The sequence below is a fragment of the Sebastes fasciatus genome, chromosome 12 (assembly GCF_043250625.1).
Source record: "Sebastes fasciatus isolate fSebFas1 chromosome 12, fSebFas1.pri, whole genome shotgun sequence".
In the NCBI taxonomy this organism is placed as follows: Eukaryota; Metazoa; Chordata; class Actinopteri; order Perciformes; family Sebastidae; genus Sebastes; species Sebastes fasciatus.
This window is the reverse complement of record NC_133806.1, coordinates 17,667,312-17,686,474: the sequence shown is the minus strand read 5'-3', so window position 1 is coordinate 17,686,474 and position 19,163 is coordinate 17,667,312. Positions and strand designations below refer to the sequence as shown.

Genomic DNA, 19,163 nt, shown 5'->3' with positions numbered 1-19,163 from the left:
AATTAGAGGCGTTATAACGAATATGCATTAACGCATTATATCGTGTTACATTTGACAGCCCTAAAAAATTACACATATTAACAAAAATGCTACCGGCCGTACACAGAGGGTAAACAAAATTTACAAAAATGTAACATTTCAAGCTTCACAAAGGTACAATTTGTTGATGGGATCCTGTAATGGATTCATAATCCTTCATAATCAAAAAAACAAATCATCTATTTATTCAAATAGAACAAATTGTCCTCTAGTATACACAAACCAGCAACCAAAACAAGCTATAACAAAAACTCAACTGTCATTTTGAAGTGTATATTAACAACATTAAGGGTGCTTTCACAAGTGCTTTCATCTAGTCTGTTTTAAACAAACTCTGGTGTCGTTTGTTTGGGCAGTTGTGAATGCAGTAATCTTGCTCTGGTGCGGACCAAAAAAAAAGGTCCAAGACCACTTGCTAGAGACTAGCGTGATGTTTTTGAATTCATTCCAGATAAACTGGAGGAGAAGGTATTCGTGTGCACAGTAGATCAGCGCTGAGTCAAAGTGAAAAAAAACTTTGACAGCAATAATTTGAAGTCCGAGATTCCCTGCATGGAAGTGGCAGCTCACGAGATGAAAAAGATAAATACGCTTCCATCCGACCACTGTCATTTCACTCCAAACCACAAATGTCAACCCTCATGGTGACACGAGAGGAAAAGTCAAGGGATCACCACAGTCATACATTTTGCGTCAATCCATCCAGTAGATGTTGAGATATTTCACTGCATAAGTGGAAACTTTGACCTGCTGGTGGCGCTACAGTGGAGGAAAAGTCAGGGGATCACCAAAGTCATTTTGGATTTATCCTCAGGGCACCATGGATATCTCTACCAATCATGGCAATCAATCCAATAGTTGTTGAAATATTTCCATCTGGACCGACCAATAAAACTCCTAATTGACAGTATGAAGCTACTTAACAAGAACATTTGAAGTCCGATCTGTTTGTTTTGGCTAGTTAGACACAACGCCATGTTGCACTGTATGCATCAACAGTCACAAAACTATAAACAAGAAACAAAAATGAAATGACATGACATAAGCCTGTCACATCAAGTTAAACCCTGCAGCCAAGTGAAAACAGAGGAGCTCTGGTTTACATAAGATTGAAGTAAGCACAACTTTTCCCCTCTCCTTTTGCCACTGTCTTTCTGGCAGTGCCACAGTTTAACAGTTCCTCTTCTCCATCCAACCATCAGAGCCCCCACACCCCATTCACCCATCCGTCCGTCCGCCGCCCCCTCCGCCACTGTCCCCACTGAGCAGAGTGGGGCAGTGGAGCATTTCCACAGCCGCGGCCAGGAGAGCTTCCAAGGCGTCACGGACACACACACTCACATACAATCACACAGTTGCAGTTCCACAAGCTTTCCAGATACACACACAGAAACTTAAAGCGCCAAGAATTATATAAGTCCCAGGCATACCTTATATAAAGACCAGATATGTTCATGGAGAAAAGGAATATCTGGACTATGGAAAAGGCATCTTCGACAGCCACATGTGCCTGTATACACACACACACGACGGCTACTGGTCATGATCATTGTTGAGGTAATGGCTACTGCTTACGCCACTGTGGTTACCTCATGTATTCTGTTTCTATTCCTGTCTGCTTTGAATACGATGACTCTAACTGTGTTTCCTGGGTGTGTGTATGTGTGTGTGTTCTCCCCAGAGCTCCTACCTACGTGTCTTGTCTATCCATTAATCCTGATAAGTATCCAATTATAGCAGGTGTCTTTCAGGAGAAGATCAAAAATAACACGCACACAGTGACAGATATAGACCTGTGCTTTGCATGTTGCAGTCGTTTCGGAGGTTCGCTGGCTGTTAATTTGAATAGGAGTGCCGCTAATGATGGATGGAGAGATAAGAAAGGGATGTTTCTCTAACGTCTGTAAAATCGTGTGCTGCCAGGTGCTATTTGAAATTATTTGTACGTAGTGGCGGACTCAGAGAGACAGGGGTGGAAAAATTCAAAAGAGCACCAGCTGCACACGGTGGGGCATCAGCGCGCAGAAAGTTTTCTAGCATGTAGGGCAGCCTATATGGCATTGGGTCATGTTTTCTGAATTTTAAGGCCTCCCTAGAGGGCCCTGAATCACGTTTTCTCCACAGGGTCATGTTTTCTCTATTGGAAGGGCACATTAGAGAGCACTTCATCATGTTTGCTCCATGGGAAGGGCACCTTAGAGGGCACTGCATCACGTTTTCTCCACTGAAAGGGCAACATAAAGGGCACTGCATCACGTTTTCTCCACTGAAAGGGCAACATAAAGGGCACTGCATCACGTTTTCTCCACTGAAAGGGCAACATAAAGGGCACTGCATCACATTTTCTCCACTGCATCATGTTTTCTCCACTGGAAAGGCACCCTAGAGGGCACTTCATCATGTTTTCTCCATCGGAAGGGCACCGCATCACGTTTTCTCCACCGGAAAACTTTTTTTCTACTGGAAGGGCACCCTAGATGGCACTTCATCACATTTTCTTCACTGGAAAGGCACCCCAGGGGGCACATCACCATGTTTTCTCCATGGGAAGGGCAACGTAGAGGGTACTGCATCACGTTTTCCCCACTGCAAAGCACTTCATCATGTTTCTCCACTGAAAGGGCACCATGGAGGGCACTACATCACGTTTTCTCCACTGGATCACGTTTTCCCCACTGCAAAGCACTTCATCATGTTTTCTCCATGGGAAGGGCACTCTGGAGGGCACTACATCATGTTTTCTCCACTGGAAGGGCACCCTAGAGGGCACTTTATTGTTTTTTATCTACCATAGGGGCATCCAAGAGGGCACTTTTGCTGCCATTTGTTCGAACATGGGGGAACCAAGGGGGTCGGTCGTCACCCCTCCTTGAGTCCACACGTGTTTGTAAAGTTAAAGTCGTTATTAAGCATGGTGTGAGTCAAACAAAGAGATGTATGTGTGCTTGTGTACATATGTGTTTGTGGAAATGTGTGTGTGTGGACATGAAGCCCAGCTCCCCCTCCCTTGCTCGCTCTGTGTGGAAAGCGAACCGGAGCAGCGTAATGTAGCTGTTTCCACAGTGGAAGCCTGTTCCTGGATAGGAGCTGCAGTGGAAGTTCCCCCTCATGGAGCGAAGGAACACAAGGAGGGAAAGAAGAGAGGGGAAGAGGAAAGACAGAGCAGAGGAAAGGACTGAGTGGCAAGTTTAAAGAGAGGGCAACAGAGAGAGGAGAGAGTATACAGAGACAGCAAGAGAGGAACAAAGAGTAAGGGGAGAGGAGAGAGAGGAACAGAGACAGTGATGCTGAAGGCCTTGTGGGGGAGGAGGAGGAGGGGGCTGTTGGCATTGGCTAAGTGGGTCAGTCTGAAGTCATGACCTGCCATTGACCTGAGTCTGGTCTGGCAACTGTTGGAGGGATTTCAAGAGCAGCCTCTCGGCCTTACGCTGCCATGTTCAGACAGAATATCTAAATACTATGGTTGTTAAAGTTAACGTGATAATAACATGTTAACGCAAATTCATTTTTACACCACTAATTTCTTTAACGCATTAACGCAACTTAGGTCGTAGTGAGCTCAGGTTTAAAGCTAAGCTAAGCTAAATTTTGTCTAGGAAAAACTGGCATTGCCATTTTCAAAAGGGTCCCGGACACACTGACAGCTGTTGTTGCCGGTTGGGCTTGACTTTGCCATGTTATGATTTGAGCTTGTGATTTTTAGCATATTTTTTATGCTAAATGCAGTACCTTGCGATTAACTGTGGATCATCATGCAATTAATCACGATTCAATATTTTAATCGATTGACAGCCCTACTAAATACATATATAAAAAGTTAATTAAAGGTAACGTGTGGTGGTTTTGGCCACTAGTGGAGCTGTGGAGCAATATTTTGATAAGAATGTTCCCATTTTGTTTGTTCCATTTATTTGGTTGTTGAGGTAGTAGTGTTTGTCGTACACTATTGAGTGTTGAGAAGGGGACAGCCCATTGTTATTCCGAAACACCAAAAGCCCATTTGTCCGACCTAAAAAACAAACCTCAAACCCCCATGATCCCAAGGCCCCCACACTCTTCGTGTAACAAACAGAAGCACGTGGCTAATACTATGCAGAATGGCGGCGATAAGGATGTCATTGGTATATTTCCGCAGGCGGAAATCCGCTGAAGTCAAAGTCCGTCCGAATATTTTTTTGAAATTTCCGTGCAAATTTTTCAAACGAAAATCCGTGCTTTGTGTGAAACGGCTTTAATATTGATGGAGAGTGGCAGTAACGTGCCAAGAAAAATAGAGATGCACCAGCGAAAAACGGGAAGGAGAATTACTCTCCCATAAAAAAATAAAGGTTTTAAAAAGAAAAAACGATTTCAGGTTAATTAACACTTTTTTTTAAAAATGACTTTGCAAATGTTTTATAAGGAACAATGAATTCATTACATTATTTAGTCCTTACCCTGTGGAGTTTTCTAGTAAACAAAAACACCTTTGAATAAGGAACTATCCATGATGTTACCAAGAATTACAAGTTGACAGAGAGTGCTTTTTCTTCATAACTGCATGGGTTGAATTAAATTATCCAGCTAACAACACGGACGCTTTACAGCAATCAAAATATGTGTATTATAATCTATGTAATGTTTGGTCATATCTGGGTCAACATGTCAATCTTGGAATAAATGTTCCTTAACAACATGTAGGAAAAGTTGTGACCTATAGTATCAGCTGAAACAAGTCGGCTTCAAACTATGAGTTTTACACTTATGCTATATTAGAGCCAATCAGAATTGTGTATTTTCTGCAGTCACGGTACTATCTAAAACAATAACGTCACTCTGGTTCCTTCTCTAATGACCCCTCAGCCACTTATTGGATGAGGATTTCAAAGCAGCACAGCAGCCGGCCAGACCGAGGCCCAAATGAAGCTATTTATCTCACAAGCACACAACTTTCCAAACATTACACAACATTACTGAGCAAACATTTAGACAACAGAACCCTCTCTCTAACAGAGTTAGTTAGGTGAATCACATCCGGTGAGTAAGCAGATTATTCAACAGAGAGCGAAGGGAGGAGTGATGTCTCCTTCATCCCAGTAACAGAGCTAAAGCTGCTCTGATGTCACTCCTACTGTCACAGATATTTCACATTAACACATCAACGCACTGATGACTTGCAATGTACAGCAGCTCACTGTAGCACCATGAAGTTCCCTTTAATCATCATGAGGAGCACTCAAGTAGTGAAAACAGCTGTGTAACATCTGTGGCTCTTAAAAGAGCTTTCGGAAAAATAACCCTGATGATGCCATCAGGTCATCACGCTACTGAGTTGCATTATGGGAACTGTAAGATTCTACGTTTTTGGAGCTTGGCCCAACTAGAAGCTAAAAGTCAGTATAACCCTGCTGCATTGAGTTTGACCATTTTTTTTTAATCAGTCCCCCAACTTTATGGAAGTGAAAATGGATTATCGCTTGACAAAAATGTGAGCTTGTATCAAACGCCCCAGCCTGGTCGCACGATAAGGTGTATGAAGGACACGATAATGCGCAAGGCAAGTAGTGATGTTTGTCGCGTTTTTTTTGTGACGTGTGTGACATGTCTTCCGTAGTGATGTCACATTGTTTCCGTCCATATTTTACTTAGTTAACATACTTATTTTAAGGCCAATCATGATGTTTTTTCTAAACCTAACCAGGTGGTTTTGTTGCGCCCTGCTGGTAATGCACCTTCATGAACACGTGTAATATTCGCGCCTCAGCGAGGCAAAACCTGAACACTTAAGATGGGGTATTTCCCTACCATATAAAGACCAGTTGTTCCTATAGACATCCCATATTTGAGCTCTTTTGTCATTTGCCCTTTTCAATAATTTCTATTGTATGAAAACTATAACAGAAGGTTTTATCTACCAAATGTTTATGAACAGGGTTCAAATCACGCTTACTTGATTTCCTAGTATCTGCCACGCTTGCAAGTGACTTTACGCTTTGGATCGCAGGATTGCAATCATACCCCATCTGGAGAACATTGCAGGCAGACTGCAGCAGAGCATTATGTATGTATCACAGAAAAAGCAGGACCTTGGTGGTCTCAGACTTGGCAGAACCTTGAGCCTCAAAAACCTCCAGCCCAGTCAGAGCTGTATTATGTGGTCATCTAAGTGTGTGTGGGGGAGGACACTGGGAGCATACGTCTGCAAGTGATGCAAAAGATGGGTTTTTTCGATATAATTTCTCCAGCTTGTTATTACACAAGCAGGTGGGCGTTTGGACGTAGACGCACTTACAGTGAAACAGATTTTTTGATTACCAATATTCCTGATAATCACACATTCAGACCTCGGAACTCCCTCTGAACGTCTTACATCAGCAACGAATTAGGTTAACAGTTTTGGGCACTGCACTCCCACACAAGTGAGCACTTCCAGTTATGGGGAGCGGCACGCGTAAATACTTGCTCTTCAGGTATGCAGCTGGCCGACAATCAGGAGAGAAGCCCTGATGCTCCTCTCTCGTCAGAGGAAATCTCTCTCATGGAAAATTCTGGGAGTGTCTCTCAGTGCGCACCAGTGGCTTCTGGGAAGTTCACATAGCACCAATGGGTGGTTGGGGTTTATTGCTAGTGCCTACGCATGACCGTGATATGCCATGTTGCATATGTTGGATTCCCGTATTCAGGTAATTGTTGTGCGCCCGGTTTCAATCGTGAGAAGAAGATGAAATTTAAATGTCAGAGTTGAGATGCGGTGAATCATGAGAGGTGAACCTTTTAAAAGAAAAGGTGAAGGCTGAGGGGAAGCCAACTCAAATAACAAGATGAATCCTCTTGTGCAACTCATCGAAAGACGTTATTCACAAACGAGCCGCCGCTGTTATAACATTGAAGCACAGTGACTTATAGTTTCGTCAAACAAAGAGAAAGAAGGAAGACGACTAACCTGATAACGAACAAGACAGAGAACGAGGAATTGTTAAATATTGTTAAATTTATAAGAGGATGCTGTTGAAGGTGCCTGCATGAGGTTATTCAGGATCACTCCTGAATGAATTGAACAATGTGTCTAACCTGCTATGGTGTATAGTGTATAATTTACATCACTGTATACAGAATACACTGTATCACTGGGTATAACATTTAAATTATTATAAATGCATTCATATAAGAAATATATTAATTGGATATCAGGAAATCCCAGACTATGTTTTAACTTTTATTTTATTTGATCTGTTTTTAATTCTATGTTCCCCTTTTTGCATTTATTTTTACCTGTCCTATTTTTTCTTGTTTGTCTGATGTTAATGATAACTCTTTATTTTATTTTTTTTATATTGGAGAGGATTTGTATAAGACTCTTTGCTTCCTTCCTCCCCTGCACATATCCATTTAGTTTTATTACCAGCTGCGAGCGTTTATGCCGTATTGTTTTCACCTTGTGAGTCTGTGTATCAGTCATCATGGCAAAATGTGCTCCTGGAGACACCGACTGTAGTGGGAACTACCACAGAAGCGGTTTAGAGTACTTTGCCAGATGTTTATTTCTGTGGACAGATTTTTTCACGGCGATAGCGTCACAACCGTGCAAGATGCAGTCGAGAAACTTTACAGGTGTGTAGTTAAGATCAAAATGAAGGCCGAGTTCAAAGACGGGTGTGGTCAAAGCAAGGGGCCAGAAGTAGGGGGGTAGGAAGTGTGGAATTTTACGCATTTGCCCGATTTGGCGTCGCAGCTGTTGTGATCCCACTACAAGATGGTCTTTAGGTATTATATATATATTTTACCATTTTAATTGTGCAAACAAATAAACGATAGTCATAAAGCGAGATCAGTGAAAACTTTCTCCTGGTTAGATTACTTCATCTTGAAAACCTGAAAGACCAACAGCTCTCAAAATTTGACCCAAATAAGAAGTGAAACTGTTGTTTTGTTTCTGGTTTTGACTGATTGAAATATGTTTCACATTGTCAAATGATGAAACATACTAAATAAAGCCTACTAGAGTACTAGAAACAACTTTGAATAACTTATAGCGCACATATTTTCTTTTAACTTCAGACCATCCAAGATTGTTCAAACTGCCATAACGGGTGCACATTTGTCCAGTATTGTTATTTTGGGGATGTTTTTAACAACAATCATCTTGAGGACATTTTGATAGAAGATAATAGAAGAGAAACAAATGTCAATTCTTCATAAAATGATTAATTTTCGTCTTTTTTTACGCCCACTGCAGCCTCATTTAGTGAAAACGCGGTTTCACTGGAACTTCACAGTCAAGGTTTGATCTACATGAACCAAAAATATGCAGGTGTGAAAACTCCCTAAAGATTAAAACCTTTAAGTCATCTGCAAACCTGACAGGGATTATTGAATCTTATCACTTAGAAGTTTCTTTTTAGGGCTGTCCTCAACCAAAGAAATTCTTAGTCGACTAAACCTCATACGATTTTGTTGACTAATCGATTAGTTGAGTTAATCGACGACAGATCTGTAAAACTGAATTTCTCCACAAAGAATCACACACACTTTAAATCTTGTGTTTATCAGAGATGTGCTTTATAATTTTCTTGGAAATAAGTCATTCGGCATGAAAAAAGCATGAAAAAAATAGACTAATCGTCTAAAGAAATCTTAGTCGACTAAGACGACGATTAGTTGACTAATCAACTAAGAAAAATGTTTGAATATTTGCAACCAACACTGACAGCCTGTAGACAGTCTGTAGACACCCAAAGGTCAATCATAATTACACTTTTATAAAGGTTGAAAGGTAAAACTATGACTCTACATTGACAAATTATTTTAATCTCATTTACCCACACCATACACTCAATGTGTCAACTTGTAAAACAACAATGCAAATCTTTTATATTACATGTACATGCAAGCATTCACGCACAAATACAAGTGTTCACGCTCACAGACAGCCAGAGGCAGAGACATGATCAGACAGGTTTCTCCCTACAAGCTGTTGCCTCTCTGAGCGAAGCTGCAAATACCTGAGGTTAATAAAGCCTAAACTTGTTATGTCTCATTAATAAAAGCCTCTCTGCACAGTCTTCCAAGCATTTCATTCATACACTGTCAGGGAGAGAGTGAATGGAAGCTTGGCTGGTGGTGTTGTTAGTATTTGTTAGACCTTGGATGTATAAAAATAAATGAATAACTGTCTCAATAGGATATACAGATAATTACCAGAGTCAGTGACAAAACTGAATCCTTGCGATATAAATTCACAGCTGACAATTAATATGCAAACATCAACATGTGGTGTGATGATGTAACACATTAGGAAATATAATTGTGTCCCTTTAGCTCAGTGGGTAGAGCGGGTTGTCCTTTAACAACAAGTTGGCGGTTCAATCCCCGGCTCCTACAGACTGACTCCTTGAGCGAGACACTAAACCCTAAGATGCTCCCCGGGCGCTTGCAGCAGCCCAGTGCTCCTAAAAATACTTAGGATGGGTTAAATGCAGAGGTCAAATTTCATGTATGTACCTGTATGTACTATGACAAATAAAGGTTTATTTTTTCTTCCATTTTTTAATCTTTCTTTAGTAAGTTTCACTCAGAGCAGTTTCATTCTCTCTTTTTTCTTTTTTACAGTAACGCACTGATCAAGTGGTTACACACTTTCACACCTGGAGGCGGCCCAGTACAACCACCGCCGAGCAGCTAAACTGGAGCAGTTGAAGGCAGGGCTGTAGTTAAGACCAATTTAATCAAGTCCAATTCAAGTCCAAGACCAGGTCCAGGTCCAGTTGAGTCCGAGTCAAGACCAAGTCCCAAAGCAGTCGAGATCAAGTCAAGACCGAGTCCAGAGCAAATAGAGTCCTGTTTCTGTCTTTCCAATACTGATATAGTAATTAATGAGTTAGAATGGACAGAAATAAACTATCTATAAACAATATTGATCCATCTTCCAACATCAAACTCAATCTAATCAATGCATAGAATTTAAGTTTGAGGATCATTACAGGTTTTTTTTCATGCATCATGTTGGTAGACGTTCTGTACAACTGATCCTGAATCAGCAAACAACTTGACCAGTTCTCAATAGCAGAGCCCGAAACCAAGACAATTCCGAGTCCAACAAGACACAAGACCAAGACAATTCCGAGTCCAGAAAGACACAAGACCAAGACAATTCAGAGTCCAACAAGACACGAGACCGAGACAAGTGCAAGACTCCCAAAAATTGGTCTTGAAACCGAGAACAGACTCCAGTACTACAGCCCTGGTTGAAGGTTCAGGACCTTGTTCAAGCGCACCTCAGTAGCGGTTTTGCTCATTTATTCATATTTTGTTTCACTTTTGTTTTGCTTTTTGCACCGTGTTGTATCTTGCTTCTTGTTTTTTGCACTATGCCCTTTGATGCTGTACACTGCAAATTTCCCCACTGTGGGACTAATAAAGGAATATCTTATCTTATCTTATCTTACTTACTTTCCCCGTGCAATCAGAGTTTTATTTTCTCAAAAATTCAAACCAGGACTGCAACCAACAGTCCAAAGCCCAAAAGATGCAACTTACATCATTTATGATCAAAACAAGTAGCAAACCTTCATATTTGCAAAGCAAATATTTGGTAATTTGCTTGAAAAATTACTAAAATATTAAATTGATTACCAATAGTTGCCAAATAAATTGTTGAAGCTCTAATCAAAATGCATATAGATTTACTTAAGTACAAGCTATGTACTTTTAAATAACACATTTCTGTTGTGAAAATCATGCACAACAAGTATGTTATTTACAGTAGTAAAAGTAGTTTGTGTCAGTATTAAATATTCACTTGTAATGACTGATTACAAAGATAAATGCAGCCATTTTAGTGTATTGTACCAGAGCAGGACTAGAAATAGGACACATGACGTGATGTGAAATACACCATGTCAGCAAGATTATTATCACAAAAAGTAAGAGGAAGTAACTGTAGCAGTAGTATTAGCAGTACTATAAGTAGTATCACATTTAATTTTTTTTAATTAATTTTTAAGCAGTATCCTCTTGCACGGCTATTTTTCAATTTCAGAAAGAATATAACACAGTGTGGTAATATGTCCTATATACTGTATATGATTCGGTATGTGTGTTTCATTGTCAGTGAGCAAATAGAAAGAGGGGAAAGGTCATCGGGGTTGGAGTAGTCTCAGCAGGTTTGAGCTGAATCCTCTGTCCACTACAAGTTGACTTCATTAGAAACACATCAGATACTTCAAAAAAGTATCAAAAGTGTCAGCAGGGGGGAATAGCCCAAACAAGGAAACTTTCCACCTCTGCCCACGGCTGTGACTCATGCAGAAATGCAACCACTTGTTTATCTGCAAGTGTGTGTGCGTGCGCGCCGCTCTAACCGTGCACATGCCCATGTGGTCAGCGTGTGACCCAGAATGACATTACTCTGAGCCACAGCAAAGCGTCAAACGCAGAGCACATATTTAGACCCAATACGCAGATTAAAAATCACAGAATACACACACACATTCTGCTCAAGTGTTGAATATCTGAAGGGCGACAAAGACACTGACTCAGCTATCAAAATGTCATCACTTCTTTATATGAAGTAAGCCTGAACATCAATTATGAGCTGTCAAGCAAATACCTGGGAATGGAATGAGCGGAGATGAAACTAATGAAGGTGTTCAGGCAGATGTGTCACCTCACAGCAGGGTCCAGATGTGAACAACTAAAGGTCAGAAAAACATTGATATCAATCCACAAATACATACACACACTTTTGCATACAGCCAAAATGTCCAAACTTTAAAAATGGCATCCTTGGCATCATACCAGGCCCTTGCCAGCATGTTTTATATAAACTTTTCTCATAAACTGCAAGCAAATATTTGGTTAATCCTCCATCCCTTGCTGCACCTCTCGCCGTGTCTTTTCAAGTGGACACCTACTGGATCTCAACTACGAGGAGATTCTCCCCGTTTGTTGTCTGGTATCTCGATCTAAACACTCCCTAAGAGGGGGAATTCTGTGATGTTTCAGCTCAAATGACAAAACCACATCACACACACTAACACACACACACACACACACACACGTATATACATATACACCAATACATGTTCCTGTTTCTGACATCTCCTAGAAAATGGCCTTTAAACAACTGCCTACACTGAGGTGACTCATACGCCCGCTGTTCAGATATTTCCACACACTATCTTACAAATTACACCCACACACACTTAAATTCGCCGCTGGTAGTTAAGTTGTAAACTTATTACCTGCAGTTGTGACACAATTATTTGTTTCCAGTAACCTTACATAACAGGTGAGTGGCTATGTGCTTCTGGTTTGCAGGTGCACAGGTACTGATAAGGAGGATTTTATTTTATTTTTTAATGCAAGATGACTGAAGTGACCACAGAGACAGGATCATATGTGAAAACCAGACAGATTTGGGATAAAAAAAAAGTCCAAAACCAGGAACAGGCATGTGATCAAAAGGTTTCCTTTGATGCAATTGCTCAATACCGAGATTGTCATAATTTAGGGGGTTTTCTGTGGTGCTGGCAAACTTCTGTATGTGGCACACGAAGGGTTCAGAACATGGAAACCATAAGCATCATGGGTTTAAAGATCCCCCTCAGACATGTTTTAAGAAATATAAAAATACTCTGTTTGGAATAATAATTTGTGTCTGATACGTTTTTTTCCCAAAAACCTTAAAGGTGCTTTATACAATATTCAGAGCATTAATATAGCAGCAAACAACTATCTGCTATGTAAAGACATAGTGGAGTAATGTCTACCTGAGCAGAGAATGAAGTCACTCTCCCTCTGTGTGTGTTGTAATCAGAGCTTCCGTTTGCTTTGTTGACCCTTGTTAACATTTGTTCACATCATGCATGTGAGTGCGCCCCAATGGCTAGCTCACGGCCACCGCTCTGCTCTGCTATCATACGTTGGTTATCTTGAACTCAAATTAAAGGTAAGTGAGGGCATGTCAAACTAGCCACTAGGCAGGTATTTATGCAAATGTGTTACTTGGTGACATCACCACGTTACGGAAGAAAAGACAAGACTTCAGTCAAGCCGTTTCAGGCAGTTCAGGAGCAGTGTTTCTGTGGGGGAGAGTAACTCCCTTTGGCGTGGACTTTGGGCTTTGTAACTTTGCAGAACTTTTACATGCACAAAAAAACTGTATGACACACTAAAGGAAAGGGAAAAAGTATAAAATCATAATAGGTCCTCTTTAACTTTATGACAAAAATCTCTTCTGTAGATCTGCTCTGTCAGTAACACCAGGGTTTGAATAAGCAACCTTTACATTTGCATGATGTGCTGATGTTGAAGCCGTCATGAGAGCTCCATCACCCACATAGGATCCTTGTTGTTCACCGCCTGTTTGATATTTGTGCAACTGACCTGACTGGTATCCCCATGCCACAATACAACTCTTCCTTTTAATTACTGATCTGCTGTTGCCGCAGCGTCTCATTAAACGTGGAACGACTACTGTTACCCATTTGGTTGAATGCTGTCTGCGTCTGCGACTGACAAATGTTCCGCCCCAGCACGTAACTATCTGCTTTGTCTGTCAGTATATCCAGACTTGAAGGGTGTAGACAGACTTCCGATACTCACAATAATAGTTATTATAAAGGAGTCGAGCCAGTTTCACTGATTAGCAGCTTTATATCACAAAACCTTAAAAGTGAAATCATATCAAGACATTATCCACTTATTAATATCATAAAAATTATATTTCTGTCTATAATATCATATTTCTAAACGGATGTAAAGATAGTCACGCCACATAAGGACACTGCACCGGTCGACCTCTGTCAGAACCAGTCCACTATGACTCCACACATAAAAATGACGTGGACTTGGCAGCAAATATGCAGAAGCGTAAATGGATATTATTTCTTTGTAACCGAACAAACTATCACACTCACACATCCCACAACGTTTGCTCGCTCAACTATCACCTAATGCTCCATCCTGTGAGGAGAAATGTATGGATGCATGGTGGAGGCCTTGTAAAACTGCAAGAACACAGATAAAAGCGGCTTCCCAAACCAAACAAAGGGGCTGGGTTCTACTCACACTGCCACACACTCTCCAAAATTTACACAGCGCTATGAATCATGCTGTTAAATTTCATTGCAGGGTAATAATAAGAGAGGCGATAAATCTGCCATCCAACAACCGAGGGAAACTACAGAACATTACGTACAAGCTGCTGTGCATTACCACTTTCTCCCTCTGTCGAGACACACACACACACACAAACACACACAAAAAAGTGTAAAAACACATCATGATAACATCACATAATGGCCCACAATCCCTCAGTGATATACAGTACACCTCCTGTGCCGTGGCTCGAGGAACACCTCTCTCTCCTGTCTTTGGGCACTGGTGTGATAAGGCAGTGATGGGTTGGATTACTTCACTTGGGTACTCCCGGGGGGAATCCCCCTGGTGTGACTGTACGTGTGTGTGTGTGTGTGTTGTCTGTGTGTGTGCGTCCCCACAGAAAGGGAAGAATGCCACTATTGAGCGCCCTGCCATTGCGCCAGCAATCCTCTCCCCCGCATCCCCGCCCCTTCCCGTCCTCGCTTGCACTCTGACGTACAGTTGGAGCAGATTTGGTGACACGAAGATAAAAGCCTTCCTCTGTTTCTCTGCTTTCCTCTTTTCTCCAGTGTCACCAGAGCGCTGAGTGCCGGTGCCTTGGCCGTAGACATAGAGAGCTCATTCAAACTGACACAATCACTTTTCACTTCTGCTTTGCGATAAGCCAGAGTGTCTCGGCGCAATATGGCCACCATATAGTCAGCAGCACTGTACAAGAGGTCTAATGATGCTACACCACTGTATATATACTACAGCTGTGCTCCAACAACTGTGACTAACAGAGGCACTCTTTATGCAAAGGACCTAACTTCCTCTGTCATAAATCTGACAACTCTGACAAGCCTGCAGAGGCAGCAGACACTCAACCTGTCAGAGCAATTCTTTATGGCCGGATAAGTAGTTTTACACGCAGCAAGAAAAAGAAGAACAAAAAGAATTCATTTGATTTGTTAAATTGTATTTTGTCTGGCAGGAATTCCAAAGATTCACTCACCATTCAGCCAAGATGTTTGCTTTGCTGTTTGGCAACAAATTGGCAGCTTTACGTGGAACTCCTACCCTGCAGAAATAAGCAAGAATAACGTCAAGTAAATTCCAGAGAGAAGATGGGATTGACCACGTCATCAGCAAGTTTTAATTGTTTCCTTTTCTTGTTAAAACTGCACGGTGGAAAAATAAATGCAGCAGATTAAAAGAAATATTGCATGAGGACAAAAATAGAGGGTAGTCTTATTTTTTTTACTTGTTGAATGGTTATGTTAGTTAACAAAACTGCACGCCATTGTTCTTGTTCCACCTTCCCAAAGTATATGAAGTTATATGGCCTTTCTGATTTTGCTCTGACCACAGTGTAAGGCAGGGATGGGGAATATTTAAAGGAGACATTTCATGCTCAGTTCATTGCTTGTGCACATACAGTTGGGTGTCTGGGGTGCCTACCAACCCACAAACTGTTAAATAAGAGTACCCAGTTTTTTTTGTGGGCAGCCTGGATCAGAAAACATGTGATTCAACAAGCCAATCAGATTTGGCTCCCCTTCCTATGTCACATGCAGGCTCATTAGAATAAACCGCCCACAACTTGAGAGCTAGGCTACGTTCCAAGTCACATTTTAGTAGAAAAAGTACTAAAGAGAGTAAAAAGAGATGAATTCTTCATAGAGAGACAAGGAGGGTCATGAGGACATTTTAGTTTTATAACTGGTTAAAATTAGGGCTTGGTTAAATTTGAGGTAAAGTTTGTATTGGTTATGATAAAGGGTAGGGTGAGTCTCCAAGGAAATGTTTGTAAATCAAAGCAATGTCATCCTTGTTGACAACAACAAGCGCTTGTGCTTGTGAGTATTACTGTCTGTCTGTGTGAATGAGTCACCTGACACGCGACACTGGTGGACGCAGTTGATTACCCACACGTCCAATTCTATTAAAAGGACACGGTCATAATCTCTAATCACTTCCATGTCTGGCGGAATAAGAGAGCAGGTTAATCTGGATTACACGTCACCATGGTGAGGTCACACAGCCGAAGCAGCTGATACCCTGACCAGCCAGGAGGAGAGACCAGGTGAAACACAAAGACAGGAGACAAACAAAAAAGCTGATGAGTTATTCGAAGAAAGATAAATTATCCATTTACAAGAGTTTACCTTACATGACCAAAATAGGCTTACAGATACTAATAGGGAACATGAACAACAAGGGTATTGTAGTACTTATGCAAAATTTCACAAAAATAATAAAAATATGAAAGCCTCTTTTATAAAAAAATAAATGATCCTTTTATAAGGGCTTACACAAGATGACTCAGATTTGCCTTAAATCTGACGTGAAGAAGAACTTGTGATCTATGCCTATAGGATACGTTTTACCTTAAATCAACTCAAACAGCAATCAAATATTGAAAAGTGTCCTGATGAGATGGCACATTATGATAAACAGATAGGAACCACATTAGAGAGCTAAAAAAATGTTGAAGTGATGCCAGGATTATCCATGAAAGGTGTAATATTCACCCTTCAGTTAATGCACCTGCACACAAACCAAACTAGGGTTCACCTCCATCAGATGGAAGACTCAAACTATTCACAACCGTTTCAGCAAGTGTGGAAAATGTGAATTAAAAGGGGGAAATTTCAAATTAAATTCAATTATAGACTTCAACACAGCGTCAATCCGGAAGTTTTTTTTAGCTGAGGCCTGGTGGCATGTGATGTGCATGCCCTGCAGCTGATTCTGGCATGTGGGACTGACCACAGTGTTCCCCAGCATTAATCACCACTCACTCTTCAAGCATGTTATAAACAAAACGTAGCATGACTGGAATGTTGGCTCCTCTGCACATTTCACTGCATACTGGGATGTGATGAATTGGGACAATTTGGGTCATTGTAGGCCTGTGTTTTGGTGTTCCAACAGGGATTTTCTCTAATATGTACTAGGGCTGCACAATTAATCAAAGATTAATTGCGATTTTGGCTTCCCACAATTAAATGAACATGATCGACTGCAATATTGACGTTCATAGAAAACTCTGCTGCATAAATCAAGCGCATCCTAAACTAACAGCTAGAGATGCACCGTGAATCAGCAGCCGATCGAAGCCGGACGGTTTTCAGTAGTCTCATATATCCGGTCACACACACATGTGCAGACGCAACATGATGGTTTTACGTCGGCACACAGCAGCACAATCAGTAACGTCACACACACATCATGTCATCAATTTGGAAGTTCTTCAGTGTGAGTGAAGAAGACATAAAGCTGCAATTTGTCACAACTGCAAGTCCAAAATAAGCCGCCAGAGGAACAGCCTTAAAAACATCTGGAACAACTAACTTAATCAGAAACTTATTATATTGTAATTTATTCCCATGATGCTGCTCAGAGTCATCACAGTGACCCACTCATCTGCCAACAGCACGGAGCTGAAGAGCTCCATTAACTGGAGGTTGAGTTAGTTGAGTTACATAATGGTGTGTTCAAGCTCTGCTCAGTAAAAATATCAGGCGATGGTAAATTATAATGCTATCATGATGCGTTCAAATGGTAATCCTGGTGAGATGCTTGAGTAAATCCAGTTGTTTTCACAGCAATATAAAATAGATATTAGAGAGGGAATTATGACATGTTTAACTTCCTAACACTAGCTCTAAGCAGCATATGATTAGAATTACTTTTGCCAAGATTATTTTTTGGAATCAAAGCAAATATTTAAATAAAAATCTTTATTTCCTAATCATTTGAATTGTGTGTTTTTATATAAATAACCACTATAGATGACAATAACAAAAGTAAAATGATAATATTTAGAGTTTTTGATGGTTGGAATGAAGCACAACATGGAAGTGATGTTTATTTAAATGTTAAATTGTAATAAAGATATTTTGTCCCTAAAAAAATCTATGAATAATTGTAATAAATAATCTTAATATTGTGATTATCGTTTTTGGTCATAATAATCGTGCAGCCCCCATTATGCACTCATGCATAAGGCAAAATGTCCTTATCTGCAGATCAGAGAGTGTAAAGGTGTTACACATGGAGAGGGATTCCCCTGGGGGCAGCATAAAGTGTGCACACTCTCCAACTTTTTTGCCCTTAATGCAACAACTTCTCCTGCACCAGCGGTGTATCCTCCTGACTACAGTGCTTTTTTACTCTTAAAAAAACAGTCTGTGCTCAGTAAGGATATTTTGTCCCTAAAAAAATCTATGAATAATTGTGATAAATAATCTTAATATTGTGATAATCATTTTTGGTCATAATAATCGTGCAGCCCCCATTATGCACACATGCATTAAGCAAGTTTAAAGGTGTTGCACATGGAGAGGGATTCCCCAGGGGGCAGCCTAAAGTGTGCACTCCTTTCTTTACCTTTAGCCTGCAACTTTTTTGCCCTTTAATGCAACAACTTCTCCTGCACCAGCGGTGTATCCTCTTGACTACAATGCTTTTTTACTATAAGCTAAATAAATAAAGATATTTTGTCCCTAAAAATCTATGAATAATTGTGATAAATAATCTTAATATTGTGATTATCATTTTTGGTCATAATAATCGTGCAGCACACATGCATTAAGCAAATGTCCTTATATCTGCAGATCAGAGAGTTTTAAGGTGTTAACACATGGAGAGGGATTCCCCAGGGCAGCATAAAGTGTGCACACTCCAACTTTTTGCCCTTTACTGCAACAACTTCCTCCTGCACCAGCGGTGTATCCTCCTGACTACAGTGCTTTTTTACTCTAAACTAAAAAAATTGTGATAAATAATCTTAATATTGTGATTATCATTTTTGGTCATAATAATCGTGCAGCCCCCATTATGCACACGTACACAATAAGCAAATGTCCTTATCTCTGCAGATCAGAGAGTTTAAAGGTGGAGAGGGATTCCCCAGGGGGCAGCATGAAGTGTGCACAACTTTTTTACCTTTATTCTGCAACTTTTTGTCCTTTAATGCAACAACTTTCTCCTGCACCAGCGGTGTATCCTCCTGACTACAGTGCTTTTTTACTCTAAGGTAAAAAAAATTTTAAAAA

General features: G+C 40.6%; 1 long non-coding RNA gene across 1 annotated transcript in view; it reads right to left on the bottom strand.

Moving 5' to 3' along the window:
- The window catches only part of LOC141779103 (uncharacterized), a 69,153-nt gene that overhangs the window by 48,784 nt on the left and 1,206 nt on the right, over positions 1–19,163 (bottom strand). Inside the window, exon 2 of the long non-coding RNA XR_012596195.1 lies at positions 15,116–15,181. This is a non-coding gene — a long non-coding RNA (uncharacterized LOC141779103). The remainder of the gene's footprint in view (positions 1–15,115; positions 15,182–19,163) is intronic.